Source organism: Nerophis ophidion, linkage group LG20, assembly GCF_033978795.1.
Source record: "Nerophis ophidion isolate RoL-2023_Sa linkage group LG20, RoL_Noph_v1.0, whole genome shotgun sequence".
In the NCBI taxonomy this organism is placed as follows: Eukaryota; Metazoa; Chordata; class Actinopteri; order Syngnathiformes; family Syngnathidae; genus Nerophis; species Nerophis ophidion.
Genome location: NC_084630.1, coordinates 24792099 through 24812561, shown reverse-complemented (window position 1 = coordinate 24812561; position 20463 = coordinate 24792099). Strand labels below are relative to the sequence as shown.

Sequence of the window (20463 nt, the reverse complement as noted above, 5' to 3'; positions counted from 1 at the left end):
TATATATACATACATATATATATATATATATATATATATATATATATCAATCCATTTTCTACCGCTTATTCCCTTTTGGGGTCACGGGGGGTGCTGGCGCCTATCTCAGCTACAATCGGGCGGAAGGCGGTGTACACCCTGGACAAGTCGCCACCTCATCACAGGTCAATATATATATATATATATATATATATATATATTTTTTTTTTTAATACAAAAATATCAAAATGGACCCCCTGCATACTTTTACTTTTCAGTATATGGCCCTTGATCTCTCGTGATCTAAAATGCTACCATCTTCTGGACAATGCGAGTTAATCAGGTCAATGACCCTTGAATGTATGCTGTAAACCTAGCACAGCATTTACTTGTAGGACACAATCCGTACAACCTTCCCTAGTCATGGTGCAAAAAAATATATATATTGTTGCCATCTTCTAGACCAGTGGTCCCCAACCTTTTTGTAGCTGTGGATGGACTAATTATAATTGTATCTTGTGTTTTATATGTTGATTTAATAAAATAAATAAATAAATAAAATAAAAATAAAAATACATTTAAAAAAAAATTCATAAAAAATTATTCTGCGGCCCGGGTACCAATCGAGTGGTCTAGAAAATGTGAGTTAATCAGGTCAATGTCCCTTGAATCTACTTTGTAAATCTAGCACAGCGTTCACTTATATGACACAAACCGTACAACGTTCCCTAGTCATGGTGCAAAAAAAATAAATATTGCTGTCAACCACTGCCATTTTCTGGACAATGCAAGTTAATCAGGTCAATGACCCTTGAATGTATGTTGTAATTCTAGCTCAGTATTTACTACTTGTGTGACACAATCCGTACAACCTTCCCTAGTCATGGTGCAAAAAAAAAATATATTGCTGCCATCTTCTGGGCAATGTGAGTTAATCAGGTCAATGACCCTTGAATGTATGTTGTAAATCTAGCACAGCGTTTACTTATATGGCACAAACCATACAACCTTCCCTCGTCATAGTGCAAAAAATAAATATTGCTGTCAACCGCAGCCATCTTCTGGACAATACTTTTTCATAACATGGTCACTACTGCCTAGTTTCTCTTGTTATATTCTTATTTTACTGTTATATTTTTATTCCCATTAGTGCTTTTTATTTTTATTCTTATTGTAATATTTTTCAATTTTGTTTCCATTTATACCTCCATTATTTACTTTTTAAAATGATCTCAACTCTGTACACTGCTGCAGGAATTTACATTTTCCTGAAGGAACAAATAAAGTACTATATATCTATCTATCTATCTATCTATCTATCTATCTACCTATCTATCTGTCTATCTGTCTACCAATGTGAGTTAATCAGGTCAATGACCCTTGAATGTATGTTGTAATTCTAGCACAGCATTAACTTGTATGACACAATCTGTATAACCTTCCCTAGTCATGTGCAAAAAAATAAATATATTGCTGCCATCTTCTGGACAATGTGAGTTAATCAGGTCAAATCCCCTTGAATGTACATTGTAAATCTAGCACGTTTACTTATACGACGCAAATCGTACAACTTTCCCTAGTCATGGTGCAAAAAATAAATAAAATAAATGCAACTGAAAGAAAGGTGACACATGACACAACCTGCTTACTGAACTTTGTAGATATTATTGAAAAATGTCCAAACATCATAAAAACATTTAATATATATACATATGTGGTGTGTGTGTGTGTGTGTGTGTGTGTGTGTGTGTGTGTGTATATATTATATATAAATAAATAAATGATAAATGGGTTGTACTTGTATAGCGCTTTTCTACCTTCAAGGTACTCAAAGCGCTTTGACACTACTTCCACATTTACACATTCACACACTGATGGAGGGAGCTGCCATGCAAGGCGCCAACCAGCACCCATCAGGAGCAAGGGTGAAGTGTCTTGCTCAGGACACAACGGCCGTGACGAGGTTGGTACTAGGTGGGATTTGAACCAGGGACCCTCGGGTTGCGCACGGCCACCCTTCCACTGCGCCACATATGTGTGTGTGTGTGTGTGTGTGTGTGTGTGTATATATATATATATATATATATATATATATATATATATATATATATATGTATATATAGGAAGTGTTGTGTTGCTACTCATGTCAAAGTCAGTAAGTTAATAGTTATTATTATTAGAGATGATCATGGAATCAGATCGGGGCCGATGTTTGCCTCACGCCTATCCACAGTGCCAAGCCGCTTCTAAGATGCTAGTCTTCGCCACCATAGTGGAAAATAAACAAACTTCCAAGTAGCTTTATCACTGGCGGACTGGAGGGAAAGATTTGGCTGGACATACTACACACCCAGCAGGACCACAAAAGGAGCTAACGGCCTAAGTAAAGTAGGGGTGATCAATCCAGATGTCGATACTATCGATACCTAGTATATTATCAGGATATTAACAGAACTAAAGTGATGAGTTTGATATTTTTCTTAATCTTCTTATTCATACAAAATCCCTTCCCTGGATCATTTTTGTTGTTTACAAAGTCAGGGAGTAAGTGTCTGGACACAGGACCGGTTTCAGGGCAAAACCCAAGCTAGTAGTAGCCGATTTATTTTGTTGAAAATATAGTATGTATCATTCAATACAACACATCAACTACTTCAGGTGATTAAACATTTATGTTTAATAAGATAAGCTTTATACAAATGTCTTAATGTCTTTACTTTAGTTACTTGCTATAAAACATTTTCAGTTCTATAATACATTGTCAAAAAGTGTCGGACTCGGACTCGAAGTCGGATCAAAAATGTATTTAGAGCCCCGTAGTATTGATTAGAAAAATGCTTTTCAACCACTGTGCCGCGGCAGTAGTGTGCTGTGACATATTGTCTGGTGTGCCGTGGGAAATTTTGAAACTTCACCAAATTGGTCCCAAAAATATTTTTTTGCAGATCAATAATTATAATCTGCAAATAATGTGCCGTTGCTTAGTTTCTGGGCTGTGTAGAACTCGGCGGGTAGTTCATTGCTTTGTAAAAGTGGGAATGTGTCGGGTGAGACGAGGATGGTTCGTTGTGATCCCAATATGCAGCCCACAGCGGGAGGCAGAGTACAGGTGAAAAAGGTATGTAATGCTTAAACCAAAAATGAACAAAAGGGAAAGGGAAAGGAAAAGGCAATGGCTATGCAAAACAAACTGGCAACAAACTAAACAGAAACAGAATGCTGGACGACAGCAACAACTTACGACGTCCACAAAGTACAGCCGTACGAGACATGACAATCAACAATGACCTCACAAAGAAGGATAGCTACAACGTAAATAGCATTGCTTGCTAACACAAAGGAGGTGTGCGGAATAGCGCTCAAAGGAAGACATGAAACTGCTACAAGAAAACACCAACAAAACATGGCCACCAAAATAAGAGCGCAAGACAAGAACTAAAGCACTCCACATAGGAAAACACCAACAAAACAGGAAGGACCACCAAAATAAGAGCGCAAGACCAGAACTAAAGCACTACACACAGGAAAACACCAACAAAACAGGAAGGGCCACCAAAATAAGAGCGCAAGACAAGAACTAAAGCACTACACACAGGAAAACACCAAAAAAACAGCAAGGGCCACCAAAATAGGAGCGCAAGACTAGAACTAAAGCACTACACACAGGAAAACACTAACAAAACAGGAAGAGCCACCAAAATAAGAGCGCAAGACAAGAACTAAAGCACTACACACAGGAAAACACCAACAAAACAGGAAGGGCCACCAAAATAGCGCAAGACAAGAACTAAAGCACTACACACAGGAAAAGACCAACAAAACAGAAAGGGCCACCAAAATAAGAGCGCAAGACAAGAACTAAAGCACTACACACAGGAAAACACTAACAAAACAGGAAGAGCCACCAAAATAAGAGCGTAAGACAAGAACTAAAGCACTACACACAGGAAAACACCAACAAAACAGGAAGGGCCACCAAAATAATAGCGCAAGACAAGAACTAAAGCACTACACACAGGAAAACACCAACAAAACCGGAAGGGCCACCAAAATAAGAGAGCAGGACAAGCACTAAAGCACTAAACACAGGAAAACACCAACAAAACAGAAAGAGCCACCAAAATAAGAGCGCAAGACAAGAACTAAAGCACTACACACAGGAAAACACCAGCAAAACAGGAAGAGCCACCAAAATAAGAGCGCAAGACCAGAACTAAAGCACTACACACAAGAAAACACCAACAAAACAGGAAGAGTCACCAAAATAAGAGCGCAATACAAGAACTAAAGCACTATACACAGGAAAACACCAACAAAACAGAAAATAAGGCACGAAGACCTGGTGGAGTTTTAATTTTTCTACGTTTTCTGCTGGTGGTGTGCCTCCGTATTTTTTCATGAAAAAAATGTGCCTTGCCTCAAAAAAGGTTGAAAAACACTTGATTAGAACCCATTATTTCTGGTTTTATACTGTTGTTGACATCATTAGGATACAGAACTTGGGCATGCAGCCTACATTTAATGGACAAATTACTTTTCACAATATTTAATGAATAGACACATTGTTCTTTACCTAGTTTAGAGACACATTGTTCCTTACCTAGTTTAGAGACACATTGTTCCTTACCTAGTTTAGAGACACATTGTTCCTTACCTAGTTTAGAGACACATTGTTCCTTACCTAGTTTAGAGACACATTGTTCCTTACCTAGTTTAGAGACACATTGTCCCTTACTTAGTTTAGAGACACATCGTTCCTTACCTAGTTTAGAGACACATTGTTCCTTACCTAGTTTAGAGACACATTGTCCCTTACTTAGTTTAGAGACACATTGTTCCTTACCTAGTTTAGAGACACATTGTTCCTTACCTAGTTTAGAGACACATTGTTCCTTACTTAGTTTAGAGACACATTGTTCTTTACCTAGTTTAGAGACACATTGTTCCTTACCTAGTTTAGAGACACATTGTTCCTTACTTAGTTTAGAGACACATTGTTCTTTACCTAGTTTAGAGACACATTGTCCCTTACTTAGTTTAGAGACACATTGTTCCTTACCTAGTTTAGAGACACATTGTCCCTTACTTAGTTTAGAGACACATTGTCCCTTACTTAGTTTAGAGACACATTGTTCTTTACCTAGTTTAGAGACACATTGTTCCTTACCTAGTTTAGAGACACATTGTTCCTTACCTAGTTTAGAGACACATTGTTCCTTACCTAGTTTAGAGACACATTGTTCCTTACTTAGTTTAGAGACACATTGTTCTTTACCTTGTTTAGAGACACATTGTTCCTTACCTAGTTTAGAGACACATTGTTCCTTACCTAGTTTAGAGACACATTGTTCCTTACCTAGTTTAGAGACACATTGTCCCTTACTTAGTTTAGAGACACATTGTTCCTTACCTAGTTTAGAGACACATTGTTCCTTACCTAGTTTAGAGACACATTGTTCCTTACTTAGTTTAGAGACACATTGTTCCTTACCTAGTTTAGAGACACATTGTTCCTTACCTAGTTTAGAGATACATTGTTCCTTACTTAGTTTAGAGACACATTGTTCTTTACCTAGTTTAGAGACACATTGTTCCTTACTTAGTTTAGAGACACATTGTTCCTTACCTAGTTTAGAGACACATAGTTCCTTACTTAGTTTAGAGACACATTGTTCCTTACCTAGTTTAGAGACACATTGTCCCTTACTTGGTTTAGAGACACGTTGTTCCTTACCTCGTTTAGAGACACATTGTTCCTTACCTAGTTTAGAGACACATTGTTCCTTACCTAGTTTAGAGATACATTGTTCCTTACTTAGTTTAGAGACACATTGTTCTTTACCTAGTTTAGAGACACATTGTTCCTTACTTAGTTTAGAGACACATTGTTCCTTACCTAGTTTAGAGACACATAGTTCCTTACTTAGTTTAGAGACACATTGTTCCTTACCTAGTTTAGAGACACATTGTCCCTTACTTAGTTTAGAGACACGTTGTTCCTTACCTCGTTTAGAGACACATTGTTCCTTACCTAGTTTAGAGACACATTGTTTCTTACTTAGTTTAGAGACACATTGTTCCTTACCTAGTTTAGAGACACATTGTTCCTTACCTAGTTTAGAGACACATTGTTCCTTACTTAGTTTAGAGACACATTGTTATTTACCTAGTTTAGAGACACATTGTTCCTTACCTAGTTTAGAGACACATTGTTCCTTACTTAGTTTAGAGACACATTGTTATTTACCTAGTTTAGAGACACATTGCTCCTTACCTAGTTTAGAGACACATTGTTCCTTACTTAGTTTAGAGACACATTGTTCTTTACCTAGTTTAGAGACACATTGTTTCTTATTTAGTTTAGAGACACATTGTTCCTTACCTAGTTTAGAGACACATTGTTCCTTACCTAGTTTAGAGACACATTGTTCCTTACTTAGTTTCGAGACACATTGTCCCTTACCTAGTTTAGTAATGCCAATCTCTTGCAGATCCTCCAGGCTAATGTCGGAGATGAAGTCGATGTTCTCGTAACCGTTCTGCACCAGAACCTGGTAGTACTGACTAAGACCCAGGCGCCAGAGCAACTCTGCCAGGTTGGCCTGCAAAGAGAGAGAGTGAGCTGGAGGACACGGTGGGTCCACTTGGAGCGGGACAGGTGAGAACCATACAGGCTTGTGGTCTGGCAGCCAGTCCGCCGAGGTCATCTTGCTGATCTCCGACAGTAACTTCTTCCGATGTCCGGGCTTCATGACGCCGATCGCCGTCAGGTCCTTCGGGGGCAAAGCACAAATGTAGCAGGTTAGTTTGAAAATGGTGAAATGTACAGGACTCCCAAGTGTCACGTAGCAAATGCAATGCATTGTGGGTCTTGCGGGCCTCTGAACAGCTTTGTAGCAGACACAAGACATTGAAACAATGTTGAATTGCGTCCTGACCTTGAGCAACTCAAACATAACGTTGAAACAACATGCTTTTTAACAATGTTTAATCAATGTCGGATTGTGACGTTGACTCGTCCGTTGAAATGTGGTCATTTCCCAACCAATATTCCACAACTCAAACATAGCGTTGAAACAACATGCATTTTGACGTTGATTCAATGTCAGGTTGTGACGTTGATTTGACCGTTGAAATGTGGTCATTTTCCAACCAATATTTTAAAACTCAAATACAATGTTGAAACAACATGCTTTTTGACGACATTTAACCACGGGTTGTGACGTTGACACGTCTGTTGAAATCTGGTCATTTCCCAACCAATATTCAACAACACAAACACAACGTTGAAACAACAAGCTTTTTAAAAAACGTTTAATCAATGTCAGGTTGTGACGTTGATTTGACCGTTGAATTTTGGTCATTTCCCAACCAATATTCTACAACTCAAACATAATGTTGAAACAACATGCTTTTTAACAGTGTTTAATCAATGTCGGGTTGTGATGTTGATTTGACCGTTGAAATGTGGTCATTTCCCAACCAATATTCTACAACTCAAACATAGCGTTGAAACAACATGCTTTTTGACGACATTTAATCAATGTCAGGTTGTGATGTTGACTCGTCCGTTGAAATGTGGTCATTTCCCAACCAATATTCAACAACACAAACATAACGTTGAAACAACATGCTTTTTGACGTTGAGTCAATGTCAGGGTGTGACGTTGATTTGAACATCGAAATGTGGTCATTTTCCAACCAATATTCTACAACACAAACATAACGTTGAAACAACATGCTTTTTGACTTTGAGTCAATGTCAGGTTGTGACGTTAATTTGACCGTCCAATTTTGGTAATTTCCCAACCAATATTCTACAACACAAACATAACGTTGAAACAACATGCTTTTTGACGTTGAGTCAATGTCAGGTTGTGACGTTGATTTGACCATTGAAATGTGGTCATTTTCCAACCAATATTCTACAACACAAATATAACATGCTTTTGACGTTGATTCAATGTCTGGTTGTGACGTTGATTTGACCATTGAAATGTAATTTCTCAACCATTATTCTACAACACAAATACAACGTTGAAACAACATGCTTTTTGACGTTGAGTCAATCAATGTCAGGTTGTGATGTTGATTTGACCATTGAAATGTGGTCATTTTCCAACCAATATTCTACAACACAAACATAACGTTGAAACAACATGCTTTTTAATAACGTTTAATCAATGTCGGGTTGTGACATTGAAATTTGGTCATTTCACAACTAATATTCCACAACTCAAACATAACGTAGAAACGACATGCTTTTTGACGTTGATTCAATGTCAAGTTGTGACGTTGATTTGACCGTTGAAATGTGGTCATTTCCCAACCAATATTCTACAACTCAAACATAGCGTTGAAATAACATGCTTTTTAAAAACGTTCAATCTATGTCAGGTTGTGACGTTGATTTGACCGTTGAATTTTGGTCATTTCCCAACCAATATTCTACAACTCAAACATAATGTTAAAACAACATGCTTTTTGACTTCGAGTCAAGGTCAGGTTGTGACTTTGATTTGACCATTGAAATGTGGTCATTTCCCAACCAATATTCTACAACACAAACATAACGTTGAAACAACATGCTTTTTAACAACGATTAATTAATGTCGGGTTGTGACATTGAAATTTGGTAATTTCACAACTCAAACATAACGTTGAAACAACATGCTTCTTGACGTTGATTCAATGTCAGGTTGTGATGTTGATTCCACCATTGAAATTTGATCATTTCCCAAATACAACGTTGAAACAACATGCTTTTTGACAACGTCAAGATGTGACGTTGATTAGACTGTTGAAATTTGGTCATTTCCCAACCAACAACGTGGATCCAACCTTGGCCACCAACGTCTCAATTTACAGATACAACTATTTTGCAATGTTGTCTCAAAGTCAGTTTTAGAGGACATGCACGTATTATCAACGTTGTATCAATGTCTTGTGCCTGCTAGGTTACTTACATGGCTGAATGCAAGACTCTGTGCTAAAGTTTAGTTCTTTTGTTTAACAAGATTAAAACATGGTGCAAATGTGTGGCATCATTAACCGTCACAAACGTTTTCATGATCGCTTCAATAAAATAACGATTTGGAGAGATTTTGATCATTTCCAGCGTGAAAGCATGAGCTAGCCTCCATGACTTTTAACGCCATCACCTGGTACATGTTGGAGATTTTCAGACTGGTACGTTTGAGTCAAAGCGTGTTTTATTGTGCTCCACACGTAGCATTTCACCGTTAGCGTTAGCCAAGCTAGCTGCGGGCTAAAAACAACGTACAGTATTTTGGGAAAACAGCATGTTGTCTGTTTGCTTTCTCAAAAATGAATGAGTATTATTTTCAGAGTATTGAAAAGTAATCATGAGCTTCTTTTTTCAGCAAAACCAATTTCTGACTCAGATCTTTTGTCCATTGGACGTGCTCACATGGATCAATTCCAGGGTGAAGTGAAGTGAATTATATTTATATAGCGCTTTTCTCTAGTGACTCAAAGCGCTTTACATAGTGAAACCCAATATCTAAGATACATTTAAACCAGTGTGGGTGGCACTGGGAGCAGGTGGGTAAAGTGTCTTGCCCAAGGACACAACGGCAGTGAGTAGGATGGCAGAAGCGGGAATCGAACCTGCAACCCTCAAGTTGCTGGCACGAACGCTCTACCAACAGCTATGCCGCCCGGTGTCCGTAGCGAGTCTTCGAAACAGGGTACAGTTTGTCTCGGTACGGTCCCTTGATTTTTCATTTTTTGTACGATCCATTTTGTTGCTCTCTCTCACATTACCGCGGGTAGACTACAGCCATGGAAACAAAAGCTTTGGCAAACAGAAAATGGCTACTGCGGCCTCACAAAGCGTTGCGAAATCCCGTGGTCTTCGGAGACTTCCACATGAGACGGGTGCACCTACAGCAATGTTAGATCATCTAGTGCATGGGTGTCAAACTCTGGCCCATTTGGCCCGCTGTTTAATTTCATTTGGCCGTTGAAACAATATCAAATTAACATTAGAGCTGGCCCGCCGGTAACACCAAATTCACCGCTAATACTCATACTTGCCAACCCTCCCGATTTTCCCGGGAGACTCCCGAAGTTTAGTGCCCTTCCCGAAAATCTTCCTGGGCAACCATTCTCCTGATTTCCACCCGGACAACAATATTGGGAGCGTGCCTTGAAGGTACTGCTTTTAGCGTCCTTTACAACATGTCGTCACGTCCTCTTTTCCTCCATATAAACAGCGTGCTGGCCAAGTCACATAATGTATGCGGCTTTTACACACACAAATGCAAATGCCACGCATACTTGGTCAACAGCCATACAGATCACACTGAGGTTGGCCATATAAACAACTTTAACATTGTTACAAATATGCGCCACACTGTGAACCCACACCAAACAAGAATGACAAAACACATTTCGGGAGAACACCCGCACCGTAACACAACATAAACACAACAGAACAAATTCCCAGAACCTCTTGCAGCACTAACTCTTCCGGAACGCTACAATATACACCCTCCCCGCTACCACCAAACCCCGCCCTCCTCATTTTTATTTTATTTTCAAATTTATTAGCCTTTTAATTAAATTGTATTTAATATACCACTGATGTTTTTTCGTTTGTTTTTTGAAAGTTGATTTTGCACTATTACGTTATATAAGCTCTGCCTGTTCCGTGGGAGGAACCCCGAGTACCCGGAGGGAACCCACGCAGTCAGGGGGAGAACATGCAAACTCCACACAGAAAGATCCCGAGCCCGGGATTGAACCCAGGATTACTCAGGACCTTCGTATTGTGAGGCAGATGCACTAACCCCTGTTGCACCGTGCTGCCCTATTTAAGCCTTGCTTGTTCAATATTCAATGCAAAACTTGTTTGGGTCCCTATTAAAAGGGTAATTTGTTCAAAGGGTAATTTGTTCAACCTTGGCCCGCGGCTTTGTTCAGTTTTAAATCTTGGCCCACTCTGTATTTGAGTTTGACACCCCTGATCTAGTGAGACTCTTCTGCCCTGAAGGCTGTTATTGTCATAGCGACCTGTCCGCTTTGACACACACACACACACACACACACACACACACACACACACACACACACACACACACACACACACACACACACACACACACACACACACACACACACACACACGCACACATGCACAGACGCGACATCTTCCAGGTGAACAGGGAGCCCATTAGTCTGCTTTACTGAGTGGAACCTTGACAAAGCAAAGTGGTGGCTTTACCTCAGGGGTCATGCAGCTAACGGCCTCCAGGTCGTACCCGGCGGTGAGGAAGTGAGTGGTGTAGAACTGCAGCTGGAACTCAAGCAGCCACGCCACCACTGCCTGCTTCTAGAACACAGAACACAACATGCTACTTACTGCCTGCTTCCACAAACACCAAAACCAGGCACGTTGTGTACAGTTGTGATCAAAAATATTCAACCCCCACACAATTTTGGTGTTTTAGCAAGTTGGACATTTATTCCGTATTTTGTTTATAGTCCTATCAAATAAAGATGTGTCAAATAGACAAATGCAACTTAAATTGTATTTTACAAAATAACAAAAAAGGACATTTTTCTTAATATCTCATTGACAAAATTATTCAACCCCTTGAAGATCATAACTCTTAAGAACAGAATTTGAATAAGGTCTTTTCAATCAGGTGTTGAAAACACCTGTAGATGTGATTAGAACCATAACGAGCAACAATTAAACTGATTGAAAAAGACAGTAACACTCAGCTTCTTGTAGATGGTCAATGGTGTATTTGCAACATGGTGAAGTCAAGGGAGTGGTCAAAGAAGTCAAGAGATGAGGTAATTTCTTTTCATATGAAAAGATATGGATGTAAGAAAATAGCAAAGACATTACACAATCCAAGAGACACAGTTGGGAGCATAATTCGCAAGTTTAAAGCTAAAGGCACAGTGGAAACACTACCTGGGCGTGGTAGAAAGAGGATGCTGTGAAGTGTACAGTGGTGAAAAACCCCCGGGTAACAGCTGAGGAACTACAACAGGACATTGCAGAGGGGGGAACGCAGGTTTCGTCCCAGACAATAAGGCGCGCACTACGAGATGAAGGCCTCCATGCCAGAACTCCCAGGCGCACCCCACTTCTGACTACCAGGCACAAGAAAATAGACTCCAGTATGCCAAAAATCCTCTGGACAAACCCCAAAGGTTTTGAGAAACTGTTCTATGGAGTGATGAGACAAAAGTGGAACTCTTTGGGCCTATGAATCAACGTTATGTCTGGAGAAGAAAAAATGAAGCTTACAAAGAGAAGAACACCTTGCCTACTGTTAAGCATGGTGGAGGGGTCAATCATGCTCTGGGGCTGTTTCTCTGCCTCAGGTACCGGGAATCTCCAGCGCGTTTAAGGCATTATGAATTCTATTTCCTAGCAGGATATATTAGCTGCAAATGTCATGAAGTCAGTGACGAAGCTGAGGCTCGGGAGACGTTGGACCTTCCAACAGGACAAGGATCCCAAGCATACCTCCAAATCAACATCAGAGTGGTTGCAGAAGGGCTGGAAGATTCTGGAGTGGCCTTCACAGTCGCCAGACCTAAATCCTATAGAAAAGCTGTGGTGGGACTTGAAGAAGGCAGTTGCAGCAGGCAAGCCCAAGAATATGAATGAACTGGAGGCCTTTGCCCAAGAGGAATGGGCTAAAATACCTGTAGATGCTTGCAAGAAGCTTGTGTCCGCTTATGTATCACCTTTGAAGGATGTCATTACTGCCAAAGGGTGTTCTACTAAGTACTAAAGATGCATGGAACTAGGGGGTTGAATCATTTTGTCAATGAGATATTAAGAAAAATGTCATTTTTTGCTATTTTGTAAAATACAGTGTTACAATTTAAGTTGCATTTGTCTATTTGACACATCTTTATTTGATATGACTATAAACAAAATACGGAATAAATGTCCAACTTGCTAAAACACCAAAATTGTGTGGGGGTTGAATAATTTTGATCACACAAATGGTAAACAAAAATAGAATACAACAAATCATTTTCAACTTATATTCAATTGAATAGACTAAAAAGACAAGATATTTCATGTTCACACTGACAAACTTCTTTTTTGCAGCAACACTTGTCAAAAAAATTGTCAGTGGAGCATTTTTACCAGTGTGTTACATGGCCTTTCCTTTGAACAACACTCAGTGCAAGTTTGGGAACTGAGGAGACACATTTTTGAAGTGCAATTCTTTCGTATTCTTGCTTGATGTACAGCTTAAGTTGTTCAACAGTCTCCCGCCTCATATTTTAGCCCTCACACATTTTCAATGTCTGGACTACAGGCAGGCCAGTCTAGTACCCCCCCTGCTGAGAAGTGGCTAGCAGTGTGGAGAAACTACCCTCAGGTTATGATATTCACCTCCATTACACCAAATTCAATGAATTTTTGTTGGCATCTAAAGTATCACTATCACGTAGCATTATCACTGGAGGATGAGGTTGAACATGTTACACACCCAGAGGGAGTCAGGAGCAGGCTTGCTAATAGCTAAGCTAACCGCTACGCTTGCTTGGAACGACACAATACGTGCTTTAAAACTTCAAGAAGTGTCGACGGAATCGCGTTACAGCTAATATTAGCATTCAAATATCAAGTAGATTGACAAAAAAAGGATATCACAACAACCACTGTTGATCCATAAACTGGTGGTGTTGATACCAAGGGTAGTATCAGGATATGATTGAAAACAGAGTGATTAAGAGTCTCCCTTTTGATATTTTAGCCTTCATATTGCACCACACATTTTCAATGTCTGGACTACAGGCAGGCCAGTCTAGTACCCGCACTCTTTTACTATGAAGCCACGCTGTTGTAACACCTGGCTTGGCATTGTCTTGCTGAAATAAGCAGGGGCGTCCATGATAACGTTGCTTGGATGGCAACATATGTTGCTCCAAAAGCTGTATGTACCATTCAGCATTAATGGTGCCTTCACAGATGTGTAAGTTACCCATGCCTTGGGCACTAATGCACCCCCATACCATCACACATGCTGACTTTCGAACTTTGCGCCTGTAACAATCCGAATGGTTATTTCCCTCTATGGTTCGGATGACACGACGTCCACAGTTTCCAAAAACATGAAATGTGGACTTGTCAGACCACAGAACACTTTTCCACTTTGCATCAGTCCATCTTAGATTAGCTATGGCTCAGCTAAGTGTTTCTGGGTGTTGTTGATAAATAGCTTTGGCTTTGCATAGTAGAGTTTTAACTTGCACTTACAGATGTAGCGACCAAACTGTCTATTCGATCAAATATAAGTTGATTTGCAAATCATTGTATTCTCTTTTTATTTACCATTTACCCAAGGTGACAACTTCAGTGCGTTTGGGTGTTGTATGCTTCACAGAGCAAAAAAAAAAAAAAAAAAAGGCTCCCAAAAGAGTCTGCATGATTTGCTCTCATTGCATTTGCAATTAGGGGGAACCTTTAAATAGCTTTCGGCACACATGTTGAATGAGGTCCGCGGCCGTCTGAGATCATTCCGTCATTTACCGCTCCCTGCTCCAAATATCGGGTGTTGGACGTAAATGAGCAAAGGCGAGCAAATTCTCTTTTATTTTCTGTGCACAGTTTCACAACATCTCTTTGTATTGTTGTCATATCAGGCATATTTCAATACTGGTTGGCCCTCCACAAATAAATGTGGACTTCCACAAATGAATCTGGTGCTCAACTTGTAACTTCCCTGGTCTGCCAAACAAAAGAAGGGCAAGATGGAGAGACCCGTGCTGCCAATTTTGCAATTTTGTTTCTTTATTTAGCGAGTAACCAGACCCTCTAGAACAGGGGTAGGCAACCTAAAATGTTGAAAGAGCCATCCATACTGGACCAAAAAATACAAAAACAAATATGTCTGGAGCCGCAAATAAATAAAAGCCATATTACATACAGATAGTGTCATGAGATATAAATTGAATTATGAGGACTTAAAGGAAACTAAATAAGCTCAAATATAGCAACAAATGATGCAATATGTATATATAGCTAGCCTAAATAGCATGTTAGCATCGGTTAGCTTGCAGTCATGCAGTGACCAAATATGTCTGATTAGCACTCCACACAAGTCAATAACATCAACAAAACTCACCTTTGTGCATTCACGAACAACGTTATAAGTTTGGTGGACAAAATGAGACAGAAAAAGAAATGGCATAAAACACGTCCTAGAAAGTCGGAGACATGTAAACAAACTACGACAAGTTCAAGGACCGCCAAAATGAGTAGGACAAAACGGCGCTCGCCAAATACTCGAATCAGTGAAGCATGTTTAATAAAAACAGTGTGCTTTATAACAATTAGGGAGGTTTGTGTCATGTTTGTCCTCCTACAGAGACTATATTAAAACAAAAAATATGTTTTTTATATTTTTTTCCCCTCATCTTTTTCCATTTTTCATACATTTTTGAAAACGCTTCAGAGAGCCACTAGGGCGGCGCCAAATTTCTTCCCCCCTACAACCCCCCCCCCCCCCCCATTTACTTCCGGGGTCATATTATAAATATATAACGCTATATTATAAAAATATACAGCTCTATTATGAAAATACAGACGTTTTGTTAACGTTATATTATTTAAAAAAAAAAAAAAACTATTTACAAACACGACTCATTTACTTCCGGGGTCCCGTTTCCTCTTATGTCATCCCATAGCTTGTGTTTGTAAATTGTTTTTCAAATTTTTTTATAATATAGCGTTAACAAAACGTCTGTATTTTTTATAATATAGCGTTATATTTTTATAATATAGCGTTATATTTTTATAATATAGCGTTATATTTTTATAATATAGCGTTAACAAAACGTCTGTATTAATCATGACCCCGGAAGTAAATGGGGGGGGGGGGGTTTTTGTAGGGAGAAGAAATTTGGCGTGACAGCTCCATAGCCGCGGGTTGCCGACTCCCGTTCTGGAAGCTTTTATAGCAAAGCAATGCGTGGCAAATCTAGCGAAGCGATTCTGCCATAAAAGCACATACTGTATTTTCCGGAGTATAAGTCGCCCCGGAGTATAAGTCGCACCTGCCAAAAATGCATAATAAAGGAAAAAAAAAAAACATATATAAGTCGCACTGGAGTATAAGTCGCATTTTTGGGGGAAATTTGATCAAATACAACAGCAAGAATAGACAATTGAAAGGCAATTTAAAATAAATAAAGAATAGTGAACAACATTATATGAGGCATTAATAACCAACTGCTATGTTAACCTAACATATTATGGTAAGAGTCATTCAAATAACTACAACATATAGAACATGCTATACCTTTACCAAACAATCTGTCACTCCTAATCCATAAATCCCATGAAATCTTATACGTTTAGTCTCTTACGTGAATCAGATAAATAATATTATTTGATATTTTACGGTAATGTGTTAATAATTTCACACATAAGTCGCTCCTGAGTATAAGTCGCACCCCCGGCCAAACTATGAAAAAAACTGCGAGGGGGTTCCCGCCGCTGGCCGGCCTGGCTGCGTGGGGCGGGTGGTCCCTGGTTCCCTGGGCGCCACACCTGCTGTTTGGGTTGGGCTCTCTGGGCGGCTGGGGCCGCACTCTGGCTCCCACGCACACTGGGAGTCGAATATATTGTACATACAAACACACATATACTCACACTCACACACACACACACACACACACACACACACACACACACACACACACACACACACACACCGTTATTCATACATACAAACGTCCATACATTGGTACCTACGCTCTCACATACATACACAAATACATTACATATCTACATACTCCAAGTCCGTCCATCCACGCGCACATTCACGGTACAAACATACATATACTGTACATATACATTCACTATACAAACAAACATACATATACTGTACATATATATTCACTATACAAACAAACATACATATACTGTACATATACATTTACTGTACAAACATACATACATATACTGTACATATACATTCACGGTACAAACATACATATACTGTACATATACATTCACTATACAAACAAACATACATATACTGTACATATACATTCACTATACAAACAAACATACATATACTGTACATATACATTCACTATACAAACAAACATACATATACTGTACATATACATTTACTGTACAAACAAACATACATATACTGTACATATACATTCACTATACAAACAAACATACATATACTGTACATATACATTCACTATACAAACAAACATACATATACTGTACATATATATTCACTATACAAACAAACATACATATACTGTACATATACATTCACTATACAAACAAACATACATATACTGTACATATACATTTACTGTACAAACATTCATATACACATTCTGTTCATAGACAAGTACATATACATACATACACTCATGCACATAATCATGTTTCATCAAACATATATCAACGTTGTTGCCCTAGGGCAGGGGTAGGGAACCTATGGTTCTAGAGCCAGATGTGGCTCTTTTGAAGACTGCATCTGGCTCTCAGATAAATCTTAGCTAACATTGCTTAATTTCGCTGGTAATCAAAGTGCTAAAAATAACGTGCAAAATATAAAACATTCTCATGCATTTTAATCCATCTATCCATTTTCTACCGCACCTGTTCAAGAAGTCGCATTAAGGGTAAGAAGTATTTTATGTCACAATGGGGGGATCGCAGCTTGCTGCAGGGTCGTTCTCCCAGGAAGGCAGACGGACTACTCGGGAAATGGCATTTAGGTAAAAACATGATTTAATTTAAACTAAAAAAAGATAAAAACAAAAATCGCTCACAGTGGAGGCACAACTTGGGCTAAGGAACAAAGCTAACGCATAAACAGACTATGAACATAAATCAAACAAAACTTACTTGGCATGGCATGAAGCACGAAACTATGGCAAGGCATAAAACAAGTCAGCACAGAGTAAAAAAGAGATCACATTGACGCCAGGGCGACTGACTGGCAAAGACGAGCTTAAATACACTGCCTCTGATCAGTGCTCGGGAAGCAGGTGAGCGGGCATTTTGTCCACCAGAGACAGGTGGATAAAATGAGTAACCAAGGAAACAAGACAAGGGAGTGGAAAAAACAGGAACTTAAAGAGTCCAAAGGACAAACAGCATATGGCCAAACAAAAACATGATGAACAGACACAACATTTGATTTATTATTGGTTAGCTTCAGAATAACAATGTTATTAAAAAGAATAAGGGACTTATTATACTCAAAAAATGTTGGTCTTACTTAAAAATGCACACATTTAGTTGTATTCAGTGTTAAATAATATGATATGGCTCTCACGGGAATACATTTTGAAATATTTGGCTTTCATGGCTCTCTCAGCCAAAAATGTTCCCGACCCCTGCCCTAGGGTAAACTGGGTAACACAAGGCATATTGACAGAGCTTAACCCATTGTTACTATAACAATCTACAAGATTAATATAGGTTGCCTCTCTCTCTTCCCTTTCAACTTTCGGTATTCCTTCTTTTTTTTTTTTTTCATTTCTTTTTTTTTTTTCTTTATTATCTTTCTAGCTATCATTATGTATACGTATTGTTGCATTTGAACAACTGTATTATTGATAATAGAGGTAAACTATTGGTTTTGTTCATGATCAATAGCGCTTTTTCTATTGGTATTTGTATTGCTCCAGTTTTAGTGTAAAAAAACTCTTTGTCATTACTATATTATTTATTTCACTAACTGCTTATTTGCTATCACTTTTAATATCATATTTGTACATATTGTATGTGCTGGTGTTGTTCTATTGTTGTTGTTGTTTTTGTCTCTCTGTCTACTCCCCCTCTTATCCCCACAATTTCCCCCTCCGTCTTCCTTTTTTTCTTTTTCTATCCCCTCCTGCTCCGGCCCGGCTGCACCAAATGATAATACAAATACATTTAATAAAGTCAAATTCAAATAAGGCAACAAGAGAAGTATCCTACACTTCTCTTTTGTGAAGTAAATCTGAACAGCCGATATAGGCATCTACATCAACTATATGATTTGCCTGAGAAGCTGGACAGGACAAAAAACTGCGACTTATAGTCCGAAAAATAGGGTATTTCTCTTCTCAAAGAGTAGGAAGTGGCGCTGTGGCCCCGCCCACAACTAAAAGCCAACTCAAACCACAAAAAAAAGCAACATTAGAAAGTCTGTTTTTATTTCTAAACAGGCTTTCAAACAGTTAAAATATGAAACCGCAATTAATGGCATTGTTTATAGTTAACTGAAAATAAATGGCAGATATCATTTGTATCAGAATAAGTGTACTCCACAGGTGACTTTCAAGTTTTAACACCATAACTGGACAATTGATTTTCTTTAAAGGGGAACATTATCACCAAACCTATGCAAGCATCAATATATACCTTGATGTTGCAGAAAAAAGACCATGTATTTTTTTAACCGATTTCCGAACTCTAAATGGGTGAATTTTGGCGAATTAAACGCCTTTCTGTTTATCGGTCTTTTAGCGATGACGTCAGAACGTGACGTCACCGAGGTAACACACCCGCCATTTTCATTTTCACGTGACAAACACCTGGTCTCAGCTCTGTTATTTTCCGTTTTTTCGACTATTTTTTGGAACCTCGGAGACATTATGCCTCGTCGGGGTGTAACAACACTAACAGGGAGGGATTCAAGTTGCACCACTGGCAAGAAATCTGCCGCCAGACCCCCATTGAATGTACCAGAGTGTCTTCACATTTTACCGGCGATGCTAAGAAGACATGGCACAGAGATGTATGGATAACCTGCAGATGCATTTGCAACGATTAAGTCAACGAAATCACAAAGATGAGTTTTGTTGATGTTGATGACTTATGTGCTAATCAGACTTATTTGGTCACGGCATGACTGCCAGCTAATCGATGCTAACATGCTACGCTAATCGATGATAACATGCAATTTACGCTAGCTGTATGTACATTTGAAACTAAATACCCACATTTAATGCGAAACAAACACTTACCAATCGACATATTTAAGTTGCTCCAGTGTCACAAGATGCGAAAGTCCTGATCGTTTGGTCCGCACATTTTACCGGCAATGCTAAGCAGGCAGCCATGCTATGGGGCACTTCATTAGGTACACCCACGCTATGGCCGAATAGCGTCAATAGCTTCAATTTCTTCCTTAATTTCGTTTTCGCTGTCTGCCTCCATACGCCGACCATCTGTTTCAATACATGCGTAATCTGTTGAATGGCTTAAGCCGCTGAAATCCGAGTCTGAATCCGAGCTAATGTCGCTATATCTTGCTGTGGTAACCGCCATGTTGTTTGCATTGGCAGCACTGTATGACGTCACAGGGAAATGGATAGTGGTTTCGAAGATAGCGAAAATAAGGCACTTTAGAGCTTTATTTAGGGATATTCCGGGACTGGTAAAATTTGGAAAAAAAATTAAAAAAATACAACAAGCCACTGGGAACTGATTTTTATTGTTTTTAACCC

At 39.0% G+C, this 20463-nt stretch overlaps 1 pseudogene; it reads right to left on the bottom strand.

Annotated features, from left to right (window-relative positions):
- Positions 1-20463, bottom strand: part of LOC133538912 (caskin-2-like) — a 140521-nt pseudogene that overhangs the window by 30446 nt on the left and 89612 nt on the right.